The sequence below is a fragment of the Meles meles genome, chromosome 6 (assembly GCF_922984935.1).
Source record: "Meles meles chromosome 6, mMelMel3.1 paternal haplotype, whole genome shotgun sequence".
NCBI lineage: Eukaryota > Metazoa > Chordata > Mammalia > Carnivora > Mustelidae > Meles > Meles meles.
The window spans coordinates 116526918-116551826 of NC_060071.1; the positions used below are offsets into that span (position 1 = coordinate 116526918).

The 24909-nt window shown below is 46.5% G+C and overlaps 1 long non-coding RNA gene across 1 annotated transcript; it reads left to right on the forward strand.

The window, feature by feature from the left end:
• Nucleotides 1–391: 391 nt before the first annotated feature.
• LOC123943378 lies at nucleotides 392–22165 on the forward strand. Its single transcript, XR_006818625.1, has 3 exons — nucleotides 392–527; nucleotides 9499–9622; nucleotides 22045–22165. It is a non-coding gene; the product is annotated as an uncharacterized LOC123943378 (long non-coding RNA).
• The last annotated feature ends 2744 nt before the right edge of the window (nucleotides 22166–24909 follow it).

Genomic DNA, 24909 nt, shown 5'->3' on the forward strand with positions numbered 1-24909 from the left:
ATGAGCAAAGGCCTTGCCTGTCTTGTTGTCTGTTGTATTGCAAGTGCTATGGTAATGCCCAGTATGTGTTGATTTCTCAATAAATATTTTAAAAATAAGTTAATGAGTATGTGACTCTCCTCTGGGGCATTGAGAAATGGGCGCTGTGGGAAAGCAGAGACCTACATGTTGCCTTTTGCTCCGGAAAGATGTGTGGTCTGTTCCAGCTTGCATGGTGTGTATCTTGGTGTGTGGTCTGTTCCAGCTTGCATGGGGTGCAGCTAGGAGACTAGGGGACCACAGGAGAGCTTCCTTGTTGACAAAATACACACCCTTTGTGTACTCTGGGCTGAGTGTTGCTGGGACCAAGTAAGCTGTCAATGCCTGGCTTTGAGGTCCAGGTCAAAGACCAGTGTGGGGAAGAGTGGACCGGGGGTGAGCCTGCTCCTGCAGCAGCAGACAGATCGGAAGGCACAGCGGTAGCACGAGATGCCTAGCCCATGGAGGCCTTGCTGACCCCACAGGGGCAGTCCGAGGTCCAAAACGGAGTAAGTGATGAACAAGAAGGTGTGGAAGTCAGAGTGGGGCTGTGGGAAGGGCAGGGCCCATTTCTGGGGATGCGGTCTGGGCCTGAGAAACCTCTGAAGGTCAACCTCTCCCGTGCAGGCGTGTCCGCGTCTGACTCTGGAGGTAGCAGTCTGATTCTGACTCACTGTGATTCTGGGGCTTGCTTCAAGCTTTAACCTATGTTCTCTGTCACTCAGGGGTTACCTAGATTTTTAAATAAAAATCTAAGAAAAGGATAAAAAAGCTAGTTAGATATGCCATTAAGACAATACTGGTCTAGCCAGTCGGTGATCCATATTGGCCACTCTATAGTTGGAGTGTGCTGGAAACTTGACGTGTTGAGAACAAAATGTTGATTTTGTTCTCACAAAATCTCACACATAGCTTTTTAAGGGGGCTTCAGAGAAGTCGGAAGAGGACACAAACCACAGGTGCTGCCTTTCGAGAGTTGAGAAGTTTGGGTCACATCTGTGGCTTGCTGGGAGAAATGGTTTCAGTGACAATTTTTATTATTTATTATTTTTCAAAATTTTATTTAAATTTAATTAATTAACATATAATGCATTATTAGTTTCAGAAGTAGAGGTCAGTGATTCATCAGTTGCATATAACACCCAGTGCTCATTACATCACGTGCCCTCCCCAATGTCCATCACCCAGTTACCCCATCGCCCCAACCCCTCTCCCCTCCAGCAACCCTCAGTTTGTTTCCTGTGGTTAAGAGTCTCTTAGAGTTCGTCTCCCTCTCTGATTTCATCTTATTTTATTTTTCCCTCCCTTCCTCTGTTTTGCTATGCTCCTCTGTTTTGTTTCTTAAATTCCACATATGATAATTGTCTTTCTCTGATTGACTTATTTCACTTAGCTTAATACCCTCTAGTTCCACCCACGTCATTGCAAATGACAAGATTTCATGTTCTTGATGGCTGCGTAATATTCCATTGTGTATACATATTACATCTTCTTTATCCATTCATCTGTCGATAGACATCTGGGTTCTTTCCATAGTTTGGCTATTGTGGACATTGTTGTTATAAATTTTGGGGTGCAGGTAAAGACGCAATTTTAAAATTTTAAATGTACTCAGCCTCGAAGTGGTATTAGAGTACATGTCAGGGTCTCCCCCCACCCCCTGCACTACATAATTAAAGCCCACACATGTCTGTGGAGGGTGACTGACCATCCCAGTGGGCCCAGGAATGAGGGTGTTCCCAGAATGGGAGATTTTTAGTTTTAAAACTGGGGAAGGGGGCACCTGGGTGGCTCAGTGGGTTAAAGCCTCTGCCTTCGGCTCAAGTCATGATCCCAAGGTCCTGGGATCTAGCCCCACATCAGGCTCTCTGCTTGGCGGGGAGCCTCCTTTCCCCCCACCCCCCTCTCTGCCTGCCTCTCCATCTACTTGTGATCTCTATCAAATAAATTTAAAAAAAAAATCTTAAAGAAAAAAAAAAAACTGGGGAAGTTCCAGGTAAACCAGGCCAAGTTGTTCCCCTGTTACCTGCATGGCCAGGGACAGTTTATCTTTCTCTCTGTGCAATAGTACCGATCTTTATTTGTTCCCCAACCCTTCAGGCTCCTTTCTCCTTTCCTCATATTCAGACCTTGGTCTCTGCTTCCCCGAGATAGCCCGATCTCTCCAGGTGTCTCAGGCACCAAGGTTTGACACCATCTGCGATGGCCAATGATGAATGAAATGCGCCCACTGGGGGCTTCATTACAGCGGAGGACTTTGTCCCTACAGTATTTGGGAATGGTCAGGTCAGGTCAGATGAGTCAAGAAAAGGCTGCTGTTATATGAGGTGAGGCGGGAGCCGGGAATAGAGTCTCTAAGTGTGTGGCGGTTAAGTCCAAACCATTGTTCATGTGTCAGGGTTCTGGAAAAGCAGGTTGTTCACTGAGGCATGGGCAGGGCAGACGGAATCCCCACAGAGGATGCTTGGGTTCTGCCAGATGTAACTGATGGGCCAGGGCTAGCCATCTGCTGACTAAGCACACAAAAGAAACAGCAGCGGGCACATCCGTCTAGATAAATCTTCTCATTAAGATAAGCAAGCATTTAAGAAAGACATTTAAGGTGCCAGTTGCCAGAGAACATTACTACTCTGTGCCACAGACGCCATAACCTGGAGGGGATGAAATCTATTTTACCTTCCATCCTGGATGACAGAATCTCTTCCAAGAAAACCTTTGACCTTGCCTGTCAGGTAAAAGGGAATAACGGCTTTCCCCTTCTTCCACATCAGAAATAAGAGAGAGGGAGGTGTGTTGAGAAGATGTTGGGCAGATCCAGCTACCACTGTGCATTTGTTCTGGCCAGAAGTGGTACTTCGGTTCATGAGTCTGCTATCACCCCTTAATGAGACCGGTAAAGCCACAAAACAGAATTCAGCCGGGTTGGGGGTGGGATGGGTTTTGAAATCTACTTTATGGCTTCATTTAACAAAATACTCATGTTCAGAATACCCCCGTAGTTCTAAAAAGTACCTGAATGCCACAGGTCAGCTTTTCCTGCCATATGAGGGTCCCTTCCCCTAAATTTCTGACTTACTATGTGAATGAAAAGGAGTTGGAGGTTTTCATAAATTACAGTCTTAAAAATATATAGTCCATAAATCCTGGGTGAACATGCACACGCACGCATGTACACACACGCACACACACACGTGTGCATACGCACACCTACTTTTAAAGAACTTCTAATTTAATGCTCCTAAATCAAAGCCATTATGTTCAGTTGATCAAGTTTCTATAGGTGAAGCTAGTACTTTAAAGTTATATAGGTTCTTTTCTCTAATAACAGAAACATTGCTATGTTCATGGAAAATAACATAAAAAGAGAAATAATGAAGGGGACATCCGTTCTTTGCATCTGTCCTGTCTCCCTCATAACATTCTAGAAAGACATTGCAACACTCACACAGCCCGGCCTGCTCCGCCTCAGGCGGGATCTGAATCTCCCACGCCTCAGACAGTGATTGGCCCAGGGTGGACCACCTGATCCAAGCAGAGCCAAGCAGAGTCCAGTTTTGGGTACTGGGAGTAGGTGGAGATTTCTCCCTTTTCCTGGAATGCTTAAGGTTTCCTCTAGTTATATTGCTGCTACTTGAGAGCCTGCACAAAGATGAAGAAAACAAGCAAATACAGCTAAGGGATTGTAGCTGTTGAATAGTGATGCCCCAAAAATGCAAGTCTACCTGGAACAACCTTTTTTTTTTTTTTAAAGATTTTATTTATTTGACACAGAGAGAGAGAAAGTGAGAGAGAGAGAGAGTGAGCACAAGCAGGGGGAGCAGCAGGCAGGCAGAGGGAGAGGGAGAAGCAGGCTCCTCCTGAGCAAGGAGCCCGTTGTGCAGCTGGATCCCAAGACTCTGGGATCATGACCTGAGCTGAAGGCAGCTGCTTAACCAACTGAGCCACCCAGGTGCCCCCACCTGGAGCAAGCTTATTTGGAAATAGAGTCATTGCAGATGTAGTCCGTTAAGATGAGGTCACACTGGATTAGAGTGGGCCTCAGTGACTGGTATCCTTTCCAGAAGAGAAAAACAAAAAGCAAAAACCAAAAAACCGTGCAGAGACAAACCCAAACCCGCAAGGAATATGCCATGTGCCATTAAAAACAGGGATTGGAGTGATGCATCTCTGGGGCCAAGGACAGCTGGCAGGAACCAGTAGCTGGAAGAGACAAGGAAGCATCCTCCTCCAGAGCCTTCAGAGAGAGCATAGTTCTACTGGCACCTTGATTTTAGACTGCTGGCCTCTAGAACTGTGAGAGAAAACATTTCTGGGGTTTCGTGTGTTTTTTATTGTGGTAACATATACATAATACAAACCTTGCCATTCTGTTCTTAAGTGACAGTATGTATATTCACAACGTTGTGCAAAACGTCTGTTGTTTTAAGCCACTGAGTTTGTGGAACTTTATTAGAGCCGTCATAGGAAACAAATACAGATATATAGAGAGGAAAAGAGTCCTGATGATATTGTTTGAATCCCTGGATCCAGCCATGCCTGAATTCCCCTGGACTCACTGATCTGAGGCTGTAAATATCACTTATCTGCTTCAGTTATTTTTTGAATGGGATTCTGTCACTTCAATTAGAGAAATCCTGATAAATAAAAATGTTTTTATCATTCCATAAATGAAGGTCCTGACACTTCAAGAGGAACTGCCTCATTGAGTTATTCTAGCACTTTAACTCATCCACTTAGCTCATGATTCCAGTTCCCTTATTATGTTAGTACCCGTATCCAGTTGGGTATCAGCAAATAATAAAATATTTTGGAACATGAGCCAACTCCAAAGACAAAAATTAGGGAACAGCTTGCAAAATTACAGCCATATTAGAAGCCTCATTAAAATGCTAGATAGGGGTCGGTAGAAGTGAGATGAGAATCAGAGAGTAAGGGAAGAGAGTGTGGTGTGTCTCAGAGAACTACCCAGAAAACTCCTCCATACACACAGCTGTTCCAAGGCAGCTCTAGGTCTTCCTTCTAAGGGATGAAATTGATGATGCATGGCAAACAATTAATTTCTGCTAAATACCAGCTAGTTAATAAAAAATATTTTCAAGTCCAGGACAATCCCAAGAAGAATGTACTTATAAATGGCACTGATATTTAGCCAACCAACCATGTCCATTGTAACATTTGAATTTAATGGGACTGGTTGCTTTGTATTAATTAACTGTGGATTGATTGCTGCCTGTATTTGTTGAGATTTTATACAGGTGATTATTGAATAATGGGAGAGCTGTTAAAACACGTGCCATGATTTCTCTTAGAGCTAGGTGATATTACCCAGGAAATGAACAATTATGCTAAAGAAGAGTAAAATCGAGTAAAGAAAATGGGGTTTGACTATATAGGGAGGCCTGGTCAGATCACTGTCTGGAGCTAAGTCACAGCACTGGTGGATGGTGAATGGCCAAAATGGGTTATATCTTGTCTTCATGGACACTGAAGGCTCTCAGCTCTGGGTGGAACAGATGAGACCAGAAATAGGGTAATGACCAGTTATTGGGCCACCACCCAATAAGACTGTTATTCATCCTCTGAGCCAAGAATAGTGAATAGTTCCAGCCTCCTACCTAGGTCTGGTGGAACATGGTATGAATACAGCCAAGGTCATAGACTCAAGATGGAATTTGGAAGAAGGAGTAGGTCCAAGACCAGGCTCCCCAACTGAAAAGCCGAGTGATTTTGGGCACACCTCTCATCTTCATTAATCCCCAGCTATAAAGTGGGGATTAAAAATGGGTTCTCAAAAGGCCAAGATATTACAGTGTATGTGATATGCTTTGTGGAGCCCTAGAATGCTGTTCAGCTTGTTCCTGAGGGCCAGGTGGGGATGGCTCCAAGCCACAGACACAGACCACTGCCCGCCTAGGCCTGGCCTGCCTCCTGCACATTCAGTGCCTTCAAGCTGCCACGAGAGGGAAAGCCTTTAGCAGGGTCAACAGCAAATTGGGATTTGTCAAAACTCTCCATTCTGAAGTTTTCTGTGTGAGATGACCTCTTTTCATCACAACTTGGCTTCATCCACAAAGTTTGGTTCTGTCTTCCCCTGACTCCAAGCTGGGCCCTTCTGGTTTCTGATCCACTTTGTCCCTGACTTCAGGTTCCTGGCTCTTTCCTCAGCATGGCTGACACAGTCCTAATTCAGTTCTGTTCCTTGGATGAGGACCAAGTCCAATGCTCAGTCCCCCACTGATAACCCAGACAGGCCCCGGATTCTGTTTCTGCCAAGTCCCATCCAAAGTTTAGACAGACCAGAGTACATGGGAAGGCTCAGCCTGAACTCCTCCCTGCTGCTGGAGAGGGAGCTCCACGTTGGTCCCTTGTTGAGAGTGATCCAAAAGACTTCAGAAGAGCGGGTGGTGGTGGAGAAGGGGATTACAACATGGCAGGGGGTGGGGGCGTAAGTGGGAGGCTTCCAGGGTCCTGCAGAGTCACATGGGCGCCCACACCTCCAGATCTGAGTAACCTGCAGGATTGCAAATGTGGGAGGGTAACCCACATTTCCTGACCCAGATTCTGTAGCCAAGAGTATCTGTTCACATGGCCAATTAAAGGCTCAGAAAATGACATCCATCTTCACACAGTGGTGGGTGTTTGCCTGAGCCCCACACCACAGTCTCAGCTTTCTGAGTCAGGTCACGTTGCCTGTGTCCTCATCTCCTCCCCAATCCCTGGGACTCTGCTCCTCTACCCCTGGGGAAATGTGAATTTTCATCAGACAGGAAGGCTTGAGTCGTCAACTGTGAAATTGCTCCCTAAACACCTCCAGTTCCTAGTCATAGGCAGTATTTAATTTACTTTTAATATTATGGATTTTAAGTGCCACAAAGCTAAAACTCAGCTAAAGAAGGGTTTATGTCAACACTCATTTGGAATGTATTTTTGAAAAATTACCTTGAGAATCTGAGCTGTTCCTTTCCAGACAGCTGCGGGGTCCCTTGTTTGATGCTGAGCAGTTTGCTATAAATTAAAGCAACATCACACCCCACTTTTAGGTGATTCTCTAGTTATTTGATGTTTGTATTCACTTGTGGATTTTAAGATCCTTACAAAGAAGGGGAAGAGAACTCCTTTTAGGAACACCTGTGAGTTGGTTGCAGCTCTTGGTTAATCCTAATTACAACCCACAGAGGGAGTTTTATTGTCCCCATTTCCAGATAAGTGAGGTTCATAAAGCTGAATAAACTTCCCCTGGTCACAGAGGATAACCCAGACTCAACCCAGTGCTGTTTGACTCTTGCCTTTACTTCTTTGGCTTGAGCCTTCGTGCCTAAAACACATTGTTGCTTCCTAAATGTTGGCAAAATAATTAACAGCAAGATTATCCCATTCTTGGCCAGTTCTGGGCAGCACTCCATAAACATCCCTGTTCACAGAGACTTTAGCAGCAGGACTCTGCAGGTGAGGCTGATTTGCCACAGCCTCCCCAAAACAGGAAAATCTGGGCTCTTAATGGGGGCTCTGGGGTACAGCAGGATCCCAAACCCCTTGGTAAATCCTCAAGGAAAGAATGAATGATTTTCCACTCAACTGGCCATCTTTGAAATCTCTAGCGATTATGGATCCTGTGTAGTACTTGGGGAATTCTCTTCTCACTGAATTAAAAGAAAAAGCACCCTGTGATCAGGAGTTATGTTTGATAATTGAACTTGATCTTTGCCTGTTTCTTACTCGGAAGCTTTGCAGGAGCTGTTACTTGGGTAGAGGGGGGCCAGAGGCCTCATCTGAATCTAGATGAAATTAACGAGCCCCATGCTGGGGAGTGAGATTGAATCAGGGCCAAGGTGATGCTTAGGACCCATTCCGGGCTACACTCTGGGCCATGCTTTCCTGTCATGTATCTGTTAAGGCTAGATTTGCTAATACTGTGTAGTTTTAATTAATGTTTGTGTTTGTACAATGTGTCAGCTGTGAAAAAAATGTTCTCTTGACACTGATCCTCCCTCAAAAGTATATATTATAAGCAAAATACATGGATTAATCCATCCGTCTGAATTCATACATCTCCATTGGTTTTGACGTAGGGCACTGTGCTAGAGACTGAGCCGGAGATAGAAGCGTAGCGGATAGGCGTCTCCCGCAGACGGCCCAGAGTACCAGTGAGAGATAAGACATGGTCTCCACGAACAAACACCAGACTGGCAAATGTCCATATCTGCACACCAACACCCACACCCTCAACATCACTGCAGCTCACTGACCATGATTTTGGAGAAAATGGGAGCAGGAAGTGGAGGGAAAGACAGTTGGGACAAATGGAAAAGGCTTAGGGAAGCTGGGACTGTCTGGGTTCCAACCTTCACTCTTTCTCTCCTGGGGCTGCTGGCCCATCCTCAAACCATGTCCCCGATGGCACCTGCACTGGAATCATCTCAGCCTTTCTCTGCCCGAAGGCCCCCTCATCTACAGAATAAAGTTCAAGTCCCATAGCGTGCCTTGAAGTCTCTCTGTGATTGTCTCTTACCCATGGCAGCTTATCTCAGTGCCCCAGTCTCTTAGGCACCCGCCTTCCCATCACTCTGTCTCCAAAGGTAGCACAGCAAATCTGGGCTGGCACTCTTTCCCTTTGAATCTCACCCCCAGGTGAGTGCCAGATCTCTTTCCCCACGAAGCCTTCACGCACACCACCAGAGAGAGAACTCTCTCCTCTGTGGCCGCTACTTGTCATGCTGTGCTATCATCATCAAGCTGCCCTCTTGGAGGGTAAGCTTCTTGAAGACAGGGCCTGGCCATTGTTTTATTTCCAGTGCTTATTCCAGAGCCCAACCCACAGCAAGTGCTCAGTAAGTGGTTGCTGAGTTGAATATGATGGTTTAAAAATGGGATTTGTAGGCTAGCTTAGGCAACGGCAGCATTTGTAACTTTCCCCCCTATGAACAGAGAATATTCCATTGAACGTTTAGAACTCATTTAAAAGTTGTAAAAATGGAAAAAGTACATGAATAGGATGGATGACCACCCTGAAACTTCAGAGAAAAGATAAATTACTGTGACCGAAGTTTCTCAGAAAGGGCTTTGTAAGGCAATGGGAATTACTTACCATTTATTGAGTGCCTGTTGTGTACCGGGCTTTGTGCCAGGTGTTTTGTGTAAAATATGAATTTAAAAAAAATGGCTCCTGAAGAAGACTCCACAGCCGGTGGACCAAAGAGATAGCATGGAGACAGGTCATTAAAGTGCAATGTGATACGTATTCCAATAGTCTCTGTTTAAGTTTGGAGAGTTGACATAAAGCATGGAAAAGTCATTGGACTTGAGGAGTTGTACCTCCTGTTTAGGACAAATTCAACCTACTCTGGTTAAAATTTCTTTCCTTTGGTTCCTTGGGATTAGTGATCATTTCAATCCCTGGATGACATTCATTAACTGGGGCCACGATTATCGCTCGTCTGTTTCATTTTAATATTCATTTGTTCTGTGCATGCTGCCATGAAGGAGAATCCAACCAGTCTCCATGCAGGAATATCTAGAACATCACAGGTTCCTCCAGGCTCTCAGGGACAGGTGCACAAGCTCAGAAGATGCCAAGAGCTCACCCAGAGAAGACAGAACAAGAAAGGTAATTGAGTCCATCTGTTTCCATTTGGTATTGTTCCTTCCCCACTCACTCCTTGCAACACACTAATACGATGAATCTACTCTCCCATCCCAAACTACTTTATCTATTTTCTGAATCTGGGCTAAAGAATTCAAACTTAACCCTGTTAGTGTGGAAAGTCCCAGAAATTTTTTGAGCAAGGATCTGACATGATAAAAATGGTCTTCTGGGAAGAGAATCTGCTGTTGGTGCATAGTTGGGAAACTCTTAGAAGAGTCTAGTTGATCACAGTGGTGAGAAACTAGGCTAAAGTCATGGTAGCTAGGGTAGAGATGGTATTTATTCTTGGTCTGTATTAAATCCTTGACTCGTAACCCTCGGACTGCCTTTTGGGCATTATAAATTAGACTGGGCTCTCTTTAAGTTAGTTACCTCTCCTGTTGTAATTGCTCATTTATGTCTCTACCACTAGAACGTAAGTCCTCTAAGGCCAACCACTGGTCTTTCTTGTTTATTACTGGCTCCCCAGAACCTAACATTAATACCATAGATGTTCAGGACATACTTGTTGGTGGATCCCTGACTATATAGGATTGTGAAGAGAGTCCTGGAAAATGTCCCTTTTGGAAATCACAACTAAACTGAAAGAGAAACCTAAAGTTACAGATGCTCAAAGCCCATCATGCCCCCATTTTCATCAGCAAGCTTTAAGCTAGGCTCTCATTAAACTGAAAAGCAGACAAGTCAGGCAAATTTGGCTTTTGCTGTTTTAATTTTCTCTTCAGTGATTTTAGCCTCATGGCCGTTTGTAGATCACAAAGTTTGACAACTCGTCTCCCTGCCTGTTTTGGATGTTAATTATATCTTTGTTTCTAATGACTTCATGGTTCCCATGAGGGCATTTGCCCGAGCTCTGGCAAGGGGTCTAAGAGCAGGTTGGCGAGCACTGTGATCGCCACACTGCATTCCCTGCTTGGACCCTCAAACAGTTGACCGGTTTCCCAAACATCCAAAGTCTCCTCGTGAAAAAAAAACAAAAGAAAAGAAAAAGAAAAAAGAAAACACTTGACCCATATTGGTGTTATAGCTCAGTCCCTAAGAAAGCAGCCATTTTTAATTTTTTTTTAGTTTTTTTTAAAGATTATTTATTTATTTATTTATTTGACAGCGAGAGAGAGAGATCACAAGTAGGCAGAGAGGCAGGCAGAGAGAGAGAGGGGGAAGCAGTCTCCCTGCCGAGCAGAGAGCCCGATGTGGGACTCGATCCCAGGACCCTGAGATCATGACCTGAGCCGAAGGCAGCGGCTTAACCCACTGAGCCACCCAGGCGCCCAGCAGCCATTTTTTAAATACTAGAGTCATCAATTAATTTTTCTTAAGACTCCACTTCCAGACTTGCCACCACGAGGCTACAGAAGCGAACGTCAGAGGAATCACGTGTGGCACGAGAATACCAGTCAACTGCTGGATCCCTGTTCTGGGCCAGCTGATTGGCAGGTATTCTACCTCCTCAATCATGAAAACAACACCCGGAGTTTAGGTATTATTATTATTATTATTACCCTCCTTTCACATGTGAGAAAACAGAGGCTCAAAAAGATTAGATAATTTGTCTAGCGTGTCCCAGCTTGTAAGAGGTGACTCTGAGGTTTGAATTTGAGTAGTTGACTCCAAGAAACCCCTCCCTCTTGGCATATCTGGAAGGAGCCCCAGGGCCACGCATTTAATTGGTCAAGATGTGCAAACTTCCCTGGCAGAGGTTCATTTCTACCTAATTAACTGCTGGAAACACCTACCTTAAGAAACCATCTCACTTATTCAAACCTTCACTTATAGGCAGAGAGGACTCTTTCCTGCACCTCCAGGCTGGGCTGCTGGGCACCCTCTGAAAAGAGCCTGGTGGGGGGCAGAAGCACTGTCTCCTCTACAGTAGCAATTGGCCCAGAGGGGAAAATCCTGGGCATGGGCCTCCACCAAAAGGCTGCTTACCTGGCCCCTGGGTTTCAGAAGCTCAAATTTTAGCTGTTAAGGGCCCGCTTTAACCTGCTACATGCTCTCTGCCTTATCCCATGGATTTGACAGCTCACTACCCAGCAAAAAGCCTTTAGTGGCTCCCTACTGCCCATCAAAATGCCCATATCTTTTATTTTAAAGAATGCAATATAACACACACTAGAAATTTCATGAAACATGCATGTCCAGGTTATAAAATAATTACAAAGCAACCATCCGTGTCAACCCAAGCCGTCAAGCCATGGAGTGTTGGGTCTAGGAGACAATTATGAACGCCTGCGGACTTCACAGAAAGAGATCATTAGGCTTTATGACCCTCGTGGTGCAAGTGCCCAACCCCACTGAAAAAGGAGTCTTCCCATCAGCACTGAACCCAAATCTGAGCAAGATCTATACTGAATTGCCAGTTTATACAAAATATAGGAGGCAGAGGAACAAGAAATGTGCTAGAGAGGCAGTCAGCAAAACCCAGATTTTGGGAAACTCTGGAGGACAAGTGGTGTAGTTCCTTCAACACCAAGGTACAAGGCAAAAAGAGAAGAGGAAAGTACTTACGGGCACTGTCAACCTCGTTCGTGTCCTGGTTTGAGCAAGACAGCCATAAAAACATTATGAGACAATTGGGGACTGATTGCAGACTTGATGATGTGAAGGAAATTGTTTTAAGTATAATTGCATTGTGCTTATATTAAACTAAAGAGTCTGTATTTATTGAAGTGCATTTCTAGGGAATGTTATGCTTTCTGAGATTCGAGTAGAAATGATCCCATGAAGGTTATATGGGGGAAGGGGGTAGGGAGTTCTGTGAGGCTATGTGCGGAGGTTTGAGGCTGGGTGAAGTACCCATGAGAGAGTGTGTTATACTATTCTCTCCACTTTTGTATGTTTGAAAACATCAGTAAAAAAAAGAGGTTCTCTAAGGTGCAATTCAATGCCTCACAAACCAAAGGTAATCTTTCTCCCTGCAGTTCATTCCCAGTCTCTTTGTTCTGGAAACACAGCACAGCTTCTCCACATTTGTATTTCTTTGTGCCCTTTCATTTCCTCCTTCCCCACTCACTGCTTGTCAGTACCTTGGGGACAAAATCTTTGTCCTTGTGTTCCCTCCTGGTGCCCAGCAAAGTGCCTGGCTGGCAGGTGTTCAATAAGCATTTACTGAATTAAATGGAAAAAGACTCCAGAACGCAACAGAAAGATCTTTAACAAAACCACCAGCTGCCCACACCTCCAACCATCTGAGTCAGGGATGACCTCAGTGATGCACTTGCCCTCCACCCCACCTCAGGCAGCCGATGGCCCTGGAAGTCCTTCCAGGAGTGGGCTCCCTACTGGACAGTAGAGTCCTCAGTGAGGTTGCCTTCCGTCTTTGTCCTCTCAGGCTTTTCTCTCTGCCTGCCAGAAACCAGTGAGAAAGTCCTAAGTGTTTGAGGAAGATTGGGGCGTGTTAATGCCTACCAATAAGCATTAACGGTCCAGGAGATTGGAGATAATTGTGACCGAAAAAATTGTCCTAGAACAATGCTGAGTGCTAGCAATTGCCTGGGACCATCTTTAGCTTCCTGCCTAGAGCGCCCCAGCAGAGGGGCTGCTCTGCGGGCATCACTGCATTCCAGGAATCCCATCCCCTGTCACCATTGCTAGGTCATCATCATTTCTTTCTCTTTTCATTATGATTATCAATTACCATCACTGGCCACTCTTTCTCAGTGTCATTATATGCCATTATATTTAGAACACCTGAGTATTTTACAGTTAAAACAGGCGTTTCTAGGGGAGAAAACCATCTGAGAATCACAGTGAAACAGGCACTAAATTAAGTTAGAAGTTGATGTTTTTAATTTTTTTATTTATTTTTTTAAGATGTTACTTATTTATTTGACAGAGAGAGAGAGAGAGACAGTGAAAGAAGGAAGACAAGTAGGAAGCCCCATGTGGGGCTCGATCCCAGGACCCCGGGATCATGACCTGAGCCAAAGGCAGACACTTAACGACTGAACCACCCAGGCATCCATGTTTTTAATATTTTTTTTATTTTTTATATAATTTTTAATTTTTTTAAAATTTTAAAAAGATTTTATTTATTTATTTGACACAGAGAGAGAGAGAGAGATCACAGGTAGGCAGAGAGGGAGAAGCAGGCTCCCCACAAAGCAGATGCCTCATGCGGGCCTCGATCCCAGGACCCTGAGATCATGACCTGAGCCAAAGGCAGAGGTTTTAACCCACTGAGCCACTCAGGTGCCCCTGATTTTAATATTTTTAAAAGATTTATGTATTTTTTGGCAAGAGAACACAAATGAATGGGGGGGAGGGGCAGAGAGGGAGAGAGAGAATCCTGAGTAGACCCCCTACCCCCTTCAGAGTGACAACCCAAGCAGAAATCAGGAGTCAGAAGCACAACCAACTGAGCTACCCAGGTGCCCCAGAAGCTGGTGTTTTTAAAAAGTCAACCAGCAGTTTGGGAACAGCGTCATAGAAAGCATGCCTCTGTCTGTTGGAGGGGGGCAACCACATTTCATCCCTATATTTGAAAAGAGGGTGCAACAGTTGAAAATGGTACTGAAAAGAGACATGGAAAATAGGGACTGGTTCCTCACCCTAGGATTACAAGGGTAGTTTCTGCTGGAGAAAGATGAGACCCAATTAGGAAGGCTGATTTCTAACCATGGTCTGTGCTTCTCCATCGACTCAGAAGATTAAAGAAAAAGAAGAAATAGGCCTCATCAAGAGAGATTTCAATTAGAATAAAACTGTGCCCATGATCACAAGCCAGAACAGGCTTTCAAGAGAGGTAATTGAGTCCATTGGCTCATATCTTTAGCAACAGAACGATTCCGTTTCTCCTACATGATCGAAGAACAGGTGCACTCAGGGACATTCAGCTAAACCGGAAGCCTTCCAACTCTGACTCCCACCGTTCCCGAATGCTGTCTCTTGCCTAGAGTTCTGCATCAGGCACTGGGGCACTATCGGCACCCCCCCCACCCCCCGCAGGAAGGCACATGGACTTGTTCGCACAGGAGCAGGTGTGAATTAGCAGCACGAGCCGGGTTCACAGATATTGGCCCAAATCTGAGGCTGTGACTGCCAGCTCCAGCCGAGAGACAGAGCAATTGGCTCACAGGGTCTGGAGCTCATGGCTTTATTCTTCCAGCGTTGAAGGGGTCATGGGCGATTTCACTTTTCACATTCCGAGTGTCACTAAACTCAGGGTTACTCAAGGCAGGTCCACAGCCTCTCTCTCCACCCGGTTTACATAAAGAATCTGGGATTGAAATGGCCTTATAAATGACCCTTTTATTTTGCAGAGAAACAAAGGGGCTTGGAGAATCAACCAGCACGAGGTCATGCGCTAGCAGGCTCCTGTCACTGACCACGTGCCTCCATCTCCTCTGTCACAGTAGACACGGGATGGAAGATCTGCTCTTAGGAAGAGGGGCGCTCAGCTCAGTTCTAGCCACAGCCAAAAGTTGGCTGAGTTTGCAAGATGCAAGGTTATTCTTTTTTTCCTTCCCCTGAGCTTAACTTAAAAGAGTGAAAGACCGGCACTGTTGGAGTGAAGGACAGAGATCTGGATACCTGGGAAAGCCACATGGCAACTTTTTCCTTACCCATCAGTCCTTCCATTTAACATTCACCTACAAGGACCCAGTATGCGATGAGCACCGTCCTCATAAGTGCGATAGACAAAGATAGTAACTAGATCTCTGGTCTCAGGTAGCTCACGCACTGGAGGGTCATAAGGTCATGTGATGGAAACATGTAGACACCTAGGGAACTGGGCCATGGAACAGACCTCACTCTGTGCCTGGGACCACTAGCAAGTCAGAGCCTGAAACCAACCACCTGGGCACAGCTCCCAGCCAAGTGCAACCATTCTGGACCATGAATATCACGTCTGTTCCTACCTCTTTTGTTAGTTCTTTTTCTCCTTCTCAGAATTTTAAGACTGGAATGAACGTTGGAGACCATCAAGCCCAACAACTATCTTCATTATACATATGAGTAAACCAAGAGAAGGTAGCAGAAGTGCTAAATGAATGCCCCGTGTCAGGATGGGGCCTGGGCTCCCCACAAGGAGCAGTCCAGCCTCCCTAGGCATGGCCCATGGGCTGAGCTGCTTCTTTCCCAATCCTTCCTGGTTCAATGTCAGGAGCCAAGCCCCAATGCAAAGCTGACTTTCAGGCAGAAACCTGTTAAATGTGGACACACTGAATTATTCATATTTGGGCTCATAAATAATGTACTGGGTGTTAATATCAGATGTACAAATGCATCCATAACCCAAGGGGTGATTAGTCACTGTTAGATCTTGCCCGGTGGTAACAGATTACCTGGCCTGGTGTCCTTGACTAGCTCCTGTTCTTGGGGATGGCTCCCCGGCAGAGCACTGTGCCTTTCCCATCTCTATTAGTTTGATGCGAAATAGCAGATGTCTGGGCCAGGAATCAGGACTACAGAGCCGTGGAGGACTTTCAGTCCCTAGCTCTGGACACTGGCTGCTCTAGTTAGCATCCAGCAGAGCTGTGTGAGGCCTCCCATGCACCAAGGCAGGAAACAACAGCTTGACACTAAGACTGTCCTGCGATCTACCCCCGTGATCCACTCCCTCAGACCCCTTCCTCTGCCTCACTGTTGTAGAGAATCTACCCAGATGGTCTCCCTGTAGTTTGACAATTTACAGCAAATGTATTCTCTTCAGCCATCTTTTGGTACACAGTTTAACTACTGTGTAAAGACAATCAGGGAAAGTGTGGGCCCTTACCTGAAGGTTAGGCATCGAATTGCATTAGGGATGATTTGGGGAGATAGTCATCTCTACAAGACTGTTCCCAGGACTAACTTCCTTCAAGGGAAGAAACCAGAATGGAAGAGAGTGGTCCAAGAGATGGCAAAAGTAACCTAGGTTTCAACTTGGTCCAAGCCAGGAGAAGAGAAAGGGGGAGGAAGTAGTTACTGTCTCTGAAGTAAAGGAGAGAGAGACAGAAGGAGGAGGAGTCACACTCAGCCTTGAGGTCTTTCTGTGTCACACTAATGAACACCGGACTGGTCACCAAAGCTCTTGCAGGTCCCTGTAGCCCAGACCAAACACAGTACAAGGGTCTGGTTTCTCACTTTCCTCTCTAGGCGCAAAGTCAGATCTCAATCCTCAAAGCTTTACCCCTAGAGACAAGAAGCAATGATGCTCTTCTTCATTGGAAACTGAGTGAGGGAGCCCTTGATCTCCCCCTAGGGGCCAGAATGAGCATTAAGCCTGTGGAGGAGACAGTGGGGGTTCACTAGGGTTCTGCCCACCTTTGGGATTTTGTCCCTGGGGCTTGGTCATGGGGCCAGGAGCTCCCTCACTGATCAGGATCCCCTGATGGCCTCTGGTCCCAGAGAGAGCCACTGGCGGGCAAAAGGGCCTCTCCACCAGGCATCTCACGAACTGGCTAAGCGATGGCTCTGGGCGTCAGGGAGCTCAGCGGGCAAACGGGCGCGCGTCTGTGGCAGCCTCGGCGGCACCCACCCTTAACAGCGGTGTGAAAACAATGGCATTACGGCGTTATTACAAGGGGGCACTGACACGTTGATGCAAAAGCTCATTGCCGACAAGACCGAGAATGAAAATGGCTCAGAAGGGAATGGGGAAGTGTCCAGGGAGTCATAACTGTTTTACGCTATCAAAGAGTTTCGACAGCGGATAACTGCTGTGATTTCATCAGCCAAAACCTCACTAACCCCTGCGGAGCTGTCTGCTCCGAGCCTGGGCCGTAGGCAATGCTTGCAGCCGTCTTCCGCAGGCCCCTTCCAGCAGTGAGCAGGAGGGCTGCCACAGGCCCGAGGTGAGAAACGCTCAGGAAGGTGCACTTCACCAGGCCACGGAATCTGATAGGTGAGGCTCCTGTCGTCGTCTGCTACCCACCAGAGACCCCCCTCCCAAGGACCAGGGTTGGGGAGGAGTCAGCCAGACTCCCTGGTGTCGCCCAGTCTGGGTAAGAGGCAATGAAGCAAGAGGGCTTTGGATGGATGGAGCCCAGGACAGAGTCCCGGGAAACTGCCCCTTCCATGGCCCCTGCTGCTTAGGGGGCCTGCAGTCTACCAAGTGGCTCTATCCCTTCCTCTTAGGAGGAAAGCAGCAGGCCCAGAAGAGGCCACTAGCCGAAGTGCAGCCTCTAGCTAGCCTGCTCAGACTGAGGCCTGGCAGGGGAAAAGGCTCAGAGACCATCCGAGTCCCTCCTCGTATTACCTCAAACTAAAAAATGTCAGAGCCTGGGCTGTAGCCAGGTAGAGCCAAGGTCATGAGTTGGAAAAGACCATGATGGGCCAATGCAGGGCAGAGTGCAGAGGGAGCAGAAACCATGAGCTCACAGAGGGGGCAGCTAGACAGAGGAAAAAAACCCAAAACAACAGAGCGGAGAGACACTGGGAAGAGTTGGGCAGCCGTGGTGGGAAGAGGAGAGAGCCGCTGCTCCCTGCATCTCACCTGCCTTGGATCCCATCACGTCTCACCGATATGCATCCAGCTTCTCTCCAGGTGAAACTTGGCCATGACCATGCCCACCGCCCCTTTGCTCCAGGTGATATGCACAAACCTTTGTTCCCAACAACTCAAAAGGTTTCTGGGGAAGAAAGTGGCCTAGGGAGGAAAGACCCGCTCTTCAAGTAGAGCTATAAAAAGCCACACGCAAACAACAAGATGTAGCCCCTGGTAGTGATCCCAGAGGAGCTGAAGCGGTTGAGAGCTGGGTCCAGAAGAGGCAGGGAGGGCGCAGGACAGAACATTCCAAACAATGTGTGGTGATTGCCCACACTCCCCCCGCCCCCACCAATCCATTATAAACTGATTTTCCAATTCAAAAAATGCAGTAACAATGTGGTGGCAAAAGGCGGATTGCTGTAAAAACTAGTTCGTTCCCTCGGGAACCTTACACCGCTGGTCCCACGTGCACAGATTCAGCTAATCCTGGTTGGAGGGATTGTCACTGTAGAGCCAAGGGGGCTAGGGTTTATCGTTTCTGGCTGCCGCCTACGGCCAGTTGCCCAACAGAGTTGGTGCCCAGAGGTGGCTCTCACTGGGGGTGGTGTTGTCCCCTGCCCCTGCCAGAGATGCCCCAAAAAGGAACTGTCTCTCCCTAAGGCCAGAGGCACCCCTGTTGACAAACAGTGGTTTGTGCTTGGAGATCAGGGCCAATGCCATCCTCCAGGAGGCGCCGCAGCAACCCCCTGACTGCCTGTCCCCAGCATCTCTGCCCAAGAGCACTAGGGACCAGGGGCCCAGGACAGGGCTGAGGGGAGGGTGTTGGAGAGGGGAGCGGAGTCCTAGGCTCTGTGCCAAGTGGAGACAGAGGCACCTGGAGACAGATAACGTAACCTTTGACAAACTGCAGTGGCTTAAGAATTGTCAGCTCAGACAGAACTACCTACATCCATTTAATTAGATTTTAATTTCTCTTTACACATTCGGTTTTCAAAGATTCTAAGAAGTAATTATTTCCAGTATCAATTGGCGAGGAGGCACAATCCTCAACTTAAAATAAGCAGCTTATGGAGGCCTGTCTCATCCTTGTTCAAACACCAGGGCCCTGCTGAAAGATGTGGGGGCTGCCCCACAGAGGTCTCCCACTGGGGAGACACAGACACCTGGTGGGGAGAGAGTGGGAGGGGGCCGTGTGGGAGGAGGAGGAGAGCTCTCCCGCCTCTGTCGCTTCAGAGTCTAGGGATAGTGAAAGTGGGGCCAGGAAGTCCAGCAGCCCTGGGCATGATGGCGCTTGGGCCAGTGAGCAGGGAGATCGAAGCAGCAGGAGCTTGTCATTTGGTGTTGGTCTGTGCCTGCACGAAAAGCGAGGTCTTCCCTGCTCTGAATTACCTTTTGGAAGAGAGTCTGCCACCTTCTACTGGAATCCCTACAAAGTGTCTCCCATTAGAGGACATGTCCTTCAGGTACCTTACTTGGGACCCCAAACATGGGAGAGACCACCCCAACCAACATGAGAGTCAGCTCCGTTCTGACTCAGTGAAGAAACAGAAGACAAAAAAACATAATGGAGTTTAAGCTCCATTAAATTGCTGAGTGGGTAATCTCACAATTCAGCTCTATTATTATTTAGCTGTTATTATTTATTAGTCCTAGCTCCATTTATTATTGCTGAGTGCATAACCTCACAACTGCAAGTGTGGTCATCATTGTAAAGAAGGTTTTCCGAGACTCACTTTAAGGGACAATGCGGCAAGGGGTTGGTGGTTTGTAAATAGCCAAGGATATGCTCACAGGCAGGAACACCATGTGCAATGTCTAAAAACTGCTCAGAACATAGTGCAGATCAATCAGAATGAGGCCAGGGGAAAGTGTCACCTACCAGCAGACGGCCAGCCCTCCCACAACACACACAGACAGCCGATGGCCCTGATGTTATGCAAATGTATTTTTTGTGACATGGGATAAAATTTCCAGCAACCATGTGAAACCAGTAGTGAAAAACCAGTGTATTTCGATCCGTGAAGAGCCGTGCAGGTGATATGCGGTGGGGACCTATGCAGGGATGTGAAGACAAGAGTGTGCTAGATGCGTGCAAGAAGTCGAACTGATGTGGTCTTGTGGAAGATGAGAGGGGAAAGAGCAATGTTTCTATATTGATTTGCTACTCTGCATCATGCATGATTTTAAATGCATATGTGTGGGGGCGCCTGGGTGGCTCAGTGGGTTAAAGCCTCTGCCTTTGGCTCAGGTCATGATCCCAGGGTCCTGGGATCGAGCCCCACATCAGGCTCTCTGCTCTGCGGGGAGCCTGCTTCCTCCTCTCTCTCTCTGCCTGCCCCTCTGCCTACTTGTGATCTCTGTCTGTCAAATAAATAAATAAAATCTTTAAAAAAAATAAATGTATATGTGTGACCCAAGAATTAACTATAAAAAAAAAAAAAAAAGAATTAACTATAAGTAGATGTTTAGATTATATTATTTATATTTCTAAAATCTCATCTATCCACGTTGGTCAAAACTCAGTGGGATTCCTTTCACCTGTATATTTGGGTCTTTTCTTATATGTTGGCCATATGGTGTTGAACCACCTGATGGCCAAGACAAAAGGAATGCACTTTATGTGGACGCCCAAACCAGTCCAGATCGAAAGCATTAGAGCCCACCGGGGGAGCTTTTTCATTTCTAGACACTTTCAGGTTCCACTCTGGAACAAGGAAACCAGAAGTTCTGGGGGTGAGGCTTGCCTTCTGGCACTTTGGAAAGCTCCAGCACTGATTCTGGTGTGCTCTAAAGGGCTATCCACGTATCTGCAACCGCGTCCTCTTGGAGGGAGGCATGCAGTGAAGGCCAGTGGTTAAAGGAAGGGATATGGATGAATTCAAATCCTGGCTTTTTCACTACCTAGCTGGGTGATCTGGCAAAATTACCTCACTTTTCTGTGCCTCCAGTTTCTCATATGTAAAATGAATATTTAAAAAAGAGGACCATTGTTGAGCAGTTGTTATGAAGTTAAATGAGCTAATATAAAAATAGGGCAGAGAATAGTGCCTGGCACTGAATGGGAGCTCAACCCCTGCTGGCCTATATGACTCCCAGGGCCAAGGAGATCTTCCTACCGTCTACCTGCCCTCCCCACCATGGCATCTGGACATTCCACCCTACCGCGGTTCATCATTCAGCATGGCGCTTTCTAAGTAGAGGAGATAGTGAATGGGAAACTGGAGTGGATGTGGAGAACTGGAGAACTGGGGTTATGGGAGTCACCTAGCACTCCTCACAGCCCTGGCTAGTGAGTGGAATGAGGGGGGCTGGACAGCATCTGGGGGAAAGAGAGTAGCTAAGGCAGCCACCTTAATCTCAACACACAGTGAGGCTCGTGGCTTCAGAGTGTCTAAGCCCCGCACCCTTCGCTACTTCCTGAGTGGCTATTTCTGCTGTTATCCATTCTTTGGTCGGGGTGATGGCACCATTTCCATGTTTAGAGAGGTTTATGCAGCAGCCCCATGCTTGAGGAAGTGACCCTTCAAAGCTCTTGGTATGAATCATTGCTCCCAGGAGACTCCGGGGACACTGGTTTGCATGTGGGGGTGGCTTACTAGAATCACGCAGGTTAAACAATGGGTGTAATCTGGGGGCTCAGCTCACTATAGCACAGTGAGAGGCAGGCCAGATAACACTGTGGCTGGGATCAGGCGTTAGGAAGCCAGTCTGCTTGGGTCTAGTTCCATCACTAATTAGCTATGATCTTAGGTAAGATGCCTAAGCATTTTGTGCTCAGTTTCCTCATCAGAAATAGGGGTTTTGTGAGGACTAAATGAGTTAACAAATAAGGAACATTTAGAACCATGTCTGGCACATAGTAAATGATATATGAATATTGATTGCTATTTTTATAATTTTATGCTTTGAAGATGTCAGCCTCTTATTGGATACACATTTGGTTTTTAATTCCATTTTCCTTTTCTTTCAGATCCCACTAAATCTCTAAGAACAAGTCACTGTGGCATCTCTAATCCCTGTCAAGTCATTTTTCTGTGTTTTAATGAAGAGCTTTTGGAAATATCACTGTGTGCCAGGGTGTTGTCACTCCTAGTGCGTTACGAAGTCAATAAAGTTGGAATGAAACCCACGCCATCCATTTCTGGTGCATTCTTCATATTTCCGAGGACTTAATCCACCATGATGGGGAGGACATAGTCCAGCCGTGGGGACAAGACAAAGATGCAAATGGGACAAATACAATCAAGAGAGGTATAATCCATGGGTGATGGGGATTAAAGAGCGAAAGGATCTCACCTGGTGGAAGGGCTGTGTTAAGGGAGTGATGGTTAAGATAACCCTTGGAGAATGATGGGTAGGATTTTATCAGGTGGGGCTAGAGGAGTGGAAAAGAAAGCAATCCAGACTTATTAGGTAGAGGGAATAACATATGCAGAAATCTGAAGATGGAGAAGTACCAGAAGTCAACTAATTTGATTGATGTGTAAGGTGCAGTGGGGAAGAGTTGGAAGATAAGGTAGATCAGGGCTTTGTCATAAAAGACCTTTGATGTAAGGGTGAGTAATTTATATTTAATTTGTCAGTCAGTGGGGAGACATTGAGGGTTTGGTTAAAAAATGTTTAATCACAGCTGTGCTTGAGAAAAAGGAATTATTCTCATAAGATGACTCAGAAGGGAGAGAGGCGAGAGGTGGAGAGATTGGAGAGGAGGTTGCCAGACTCTTTCAGATGAGAATTAATGTGGGTTTAAACAAGGGTGGTTATGGAGGAACAAGATAATGGCAGAATCCAAGGGACAAGATAGCGGATTGATTGTTACGGGAAAAGGAACAATCAAAGAGAAGCCAAGGTCACCCGCCTGGGAAATAGAAGACTGATGGAGCAATTAACCAAAATAGTAAACCAAGTGGGGGAACGGTCTGGAGAGGCTGGTGAATTAGGGTTGAGGTGCTAGACAGAGAGGTAGATAAATGGAGCTGGAGGACAGGAAATTAAGACTTAATAGTTCCCTCGTCCCATAGCTGTGCTGCTTTCTCCCGTATCTGTAGCGTCTTACTCTATACTTAACACTGAGTAGGTGCTTAATAAGTGAATGATCCCAATTAGAGAGTGATCTCCACAAGAGCGCTAGCTGAAACCTTGAGAGTCTTAGCACAGAGAGAGCAAAATTCAAAGGGAAAACTGCCAAGAAGATGCATACACATCTAGGGCGAAGCATCTAGGGACACCAGGGAGAGAGGAGGAGAGAGCAGAGTCACGAAGGAGTAAGGTAATGCTGGGTTAAGGCAATCAGGGTCAGGAGGAGTTTTCAGACAGAGAAGAGGTAAGTGGAATAGGCTGAAAATTCAAGAGGAGGACTGTACTTGGTTTCAAGCAGCCATGATAAAGGAGCACAAGGTGTGGGGCTTAAAACACAGATTTATTCAGGGCGCCTGGGTGGCTCAGTGGATTAAGCCGCTGCCTTCGGCTCGGGTCATGATCTCAGGGTCCTGGGATCGAGCCCCACATCGGGCTCTCTGCTCCACAGGGAGCCTGCTTCCTCCTCTCTCTCTGCCTGCCTCTCTGCCTACTTGTGATCTCTCTCTCTGTGTCAAATAAATAAATAAAATCTTTAAAAAAAACAACAACACAGATTTATTCTGTCCCAGGTCTGGAAGCTAAAAGTCCAAAATCAAGGTATTGGCAAGGCCATGCGTCCTCTGAAGCTCTAGGAAAGGATTCTCCCCTGCATCTCCCTAGCGTCTGCTGGCCCCAGGCATTCCCAGGCTGGTACAGCATAACTTAAATCTCTTCACATGTCTTCTCCCTGTGTGTTTCTGTGTCTTCACATGTTCCCTTAAAAGGAAGCAGTCAAATTGGGTGAAAGGCTCACCCTACCCCAGTATGACCTCATCTTAACTATTGATGTCTGCATGTTTTTGGTCTCATTTTGAGGTACTGGAACTGATAACTTCATTATGTCTTTTACAAGGACAAAATTCAACCCAGAGCAAGGACGGAGAGAGATCATTGGATTTGGCAGTAGGAGGTGGCTGGCAGGGTTTGTGAGGATGCTATTTGGCCCAAAAAGTGGGGAAAGAGACCAGATGGCACTAAGTAAAGGCGGGGTAGGGGGGCGGGTGGAGGGAAGGAGAACAGCATGGCAATAAATGGAAAGTGAGATGGAGGCAAGAGGGGGCATCTGTCCAGGTCTCTTCTATGTGTGATCTTTCCTTTTCTCCAGGTAGAGCGAATGGCTGTGTGCCCCACAAAAGGTTTTGCTTTCACACCACTAGCATTCACTCCATGATTCAATGAACAGCGAGCATGTTGGTCTTGACATCAGAGCTTCTTTACTCTTAATTTTAGTGGCCAGAATTGGTTCCATTTTGGTTCAAGCAACTTCTTTTCTTGTCTAATCAGATCACCAGGTTGTTTACATGGGTTTGTGTCATCCGGGTTTCTTTCTCACTGGAGCCCAGTCCCTGAAATGGGGACAAGAGTATCTGTCTGACTTGGTCCCACTTTCAGGTGACATGAGAACTGGGAGGTAAGGCCTTGTGAGAACATAACAAACAGAATGTACCAGGGCATGAGTTAAACACAAATGATTAGCAAGTATGAGTCTGAAGATCTCCTAATGAACTCAAGGTTAGCAATTGAAAATGATGACTCACTCCAGACAGCAATGAGGCCAGACTGATCATGTACTCCTCTCCAGAGCTCCAGGAACTTTTTACATCCACCCAGTTCTCTGCAAATCCAGACACTATCTCAGCTTCACCCACTGTCCCGAGTGTAGGTGGTGGCAGCCAGTTTTCTTGGACTGGGAAACTGGATTAGGAAACTCTACTGG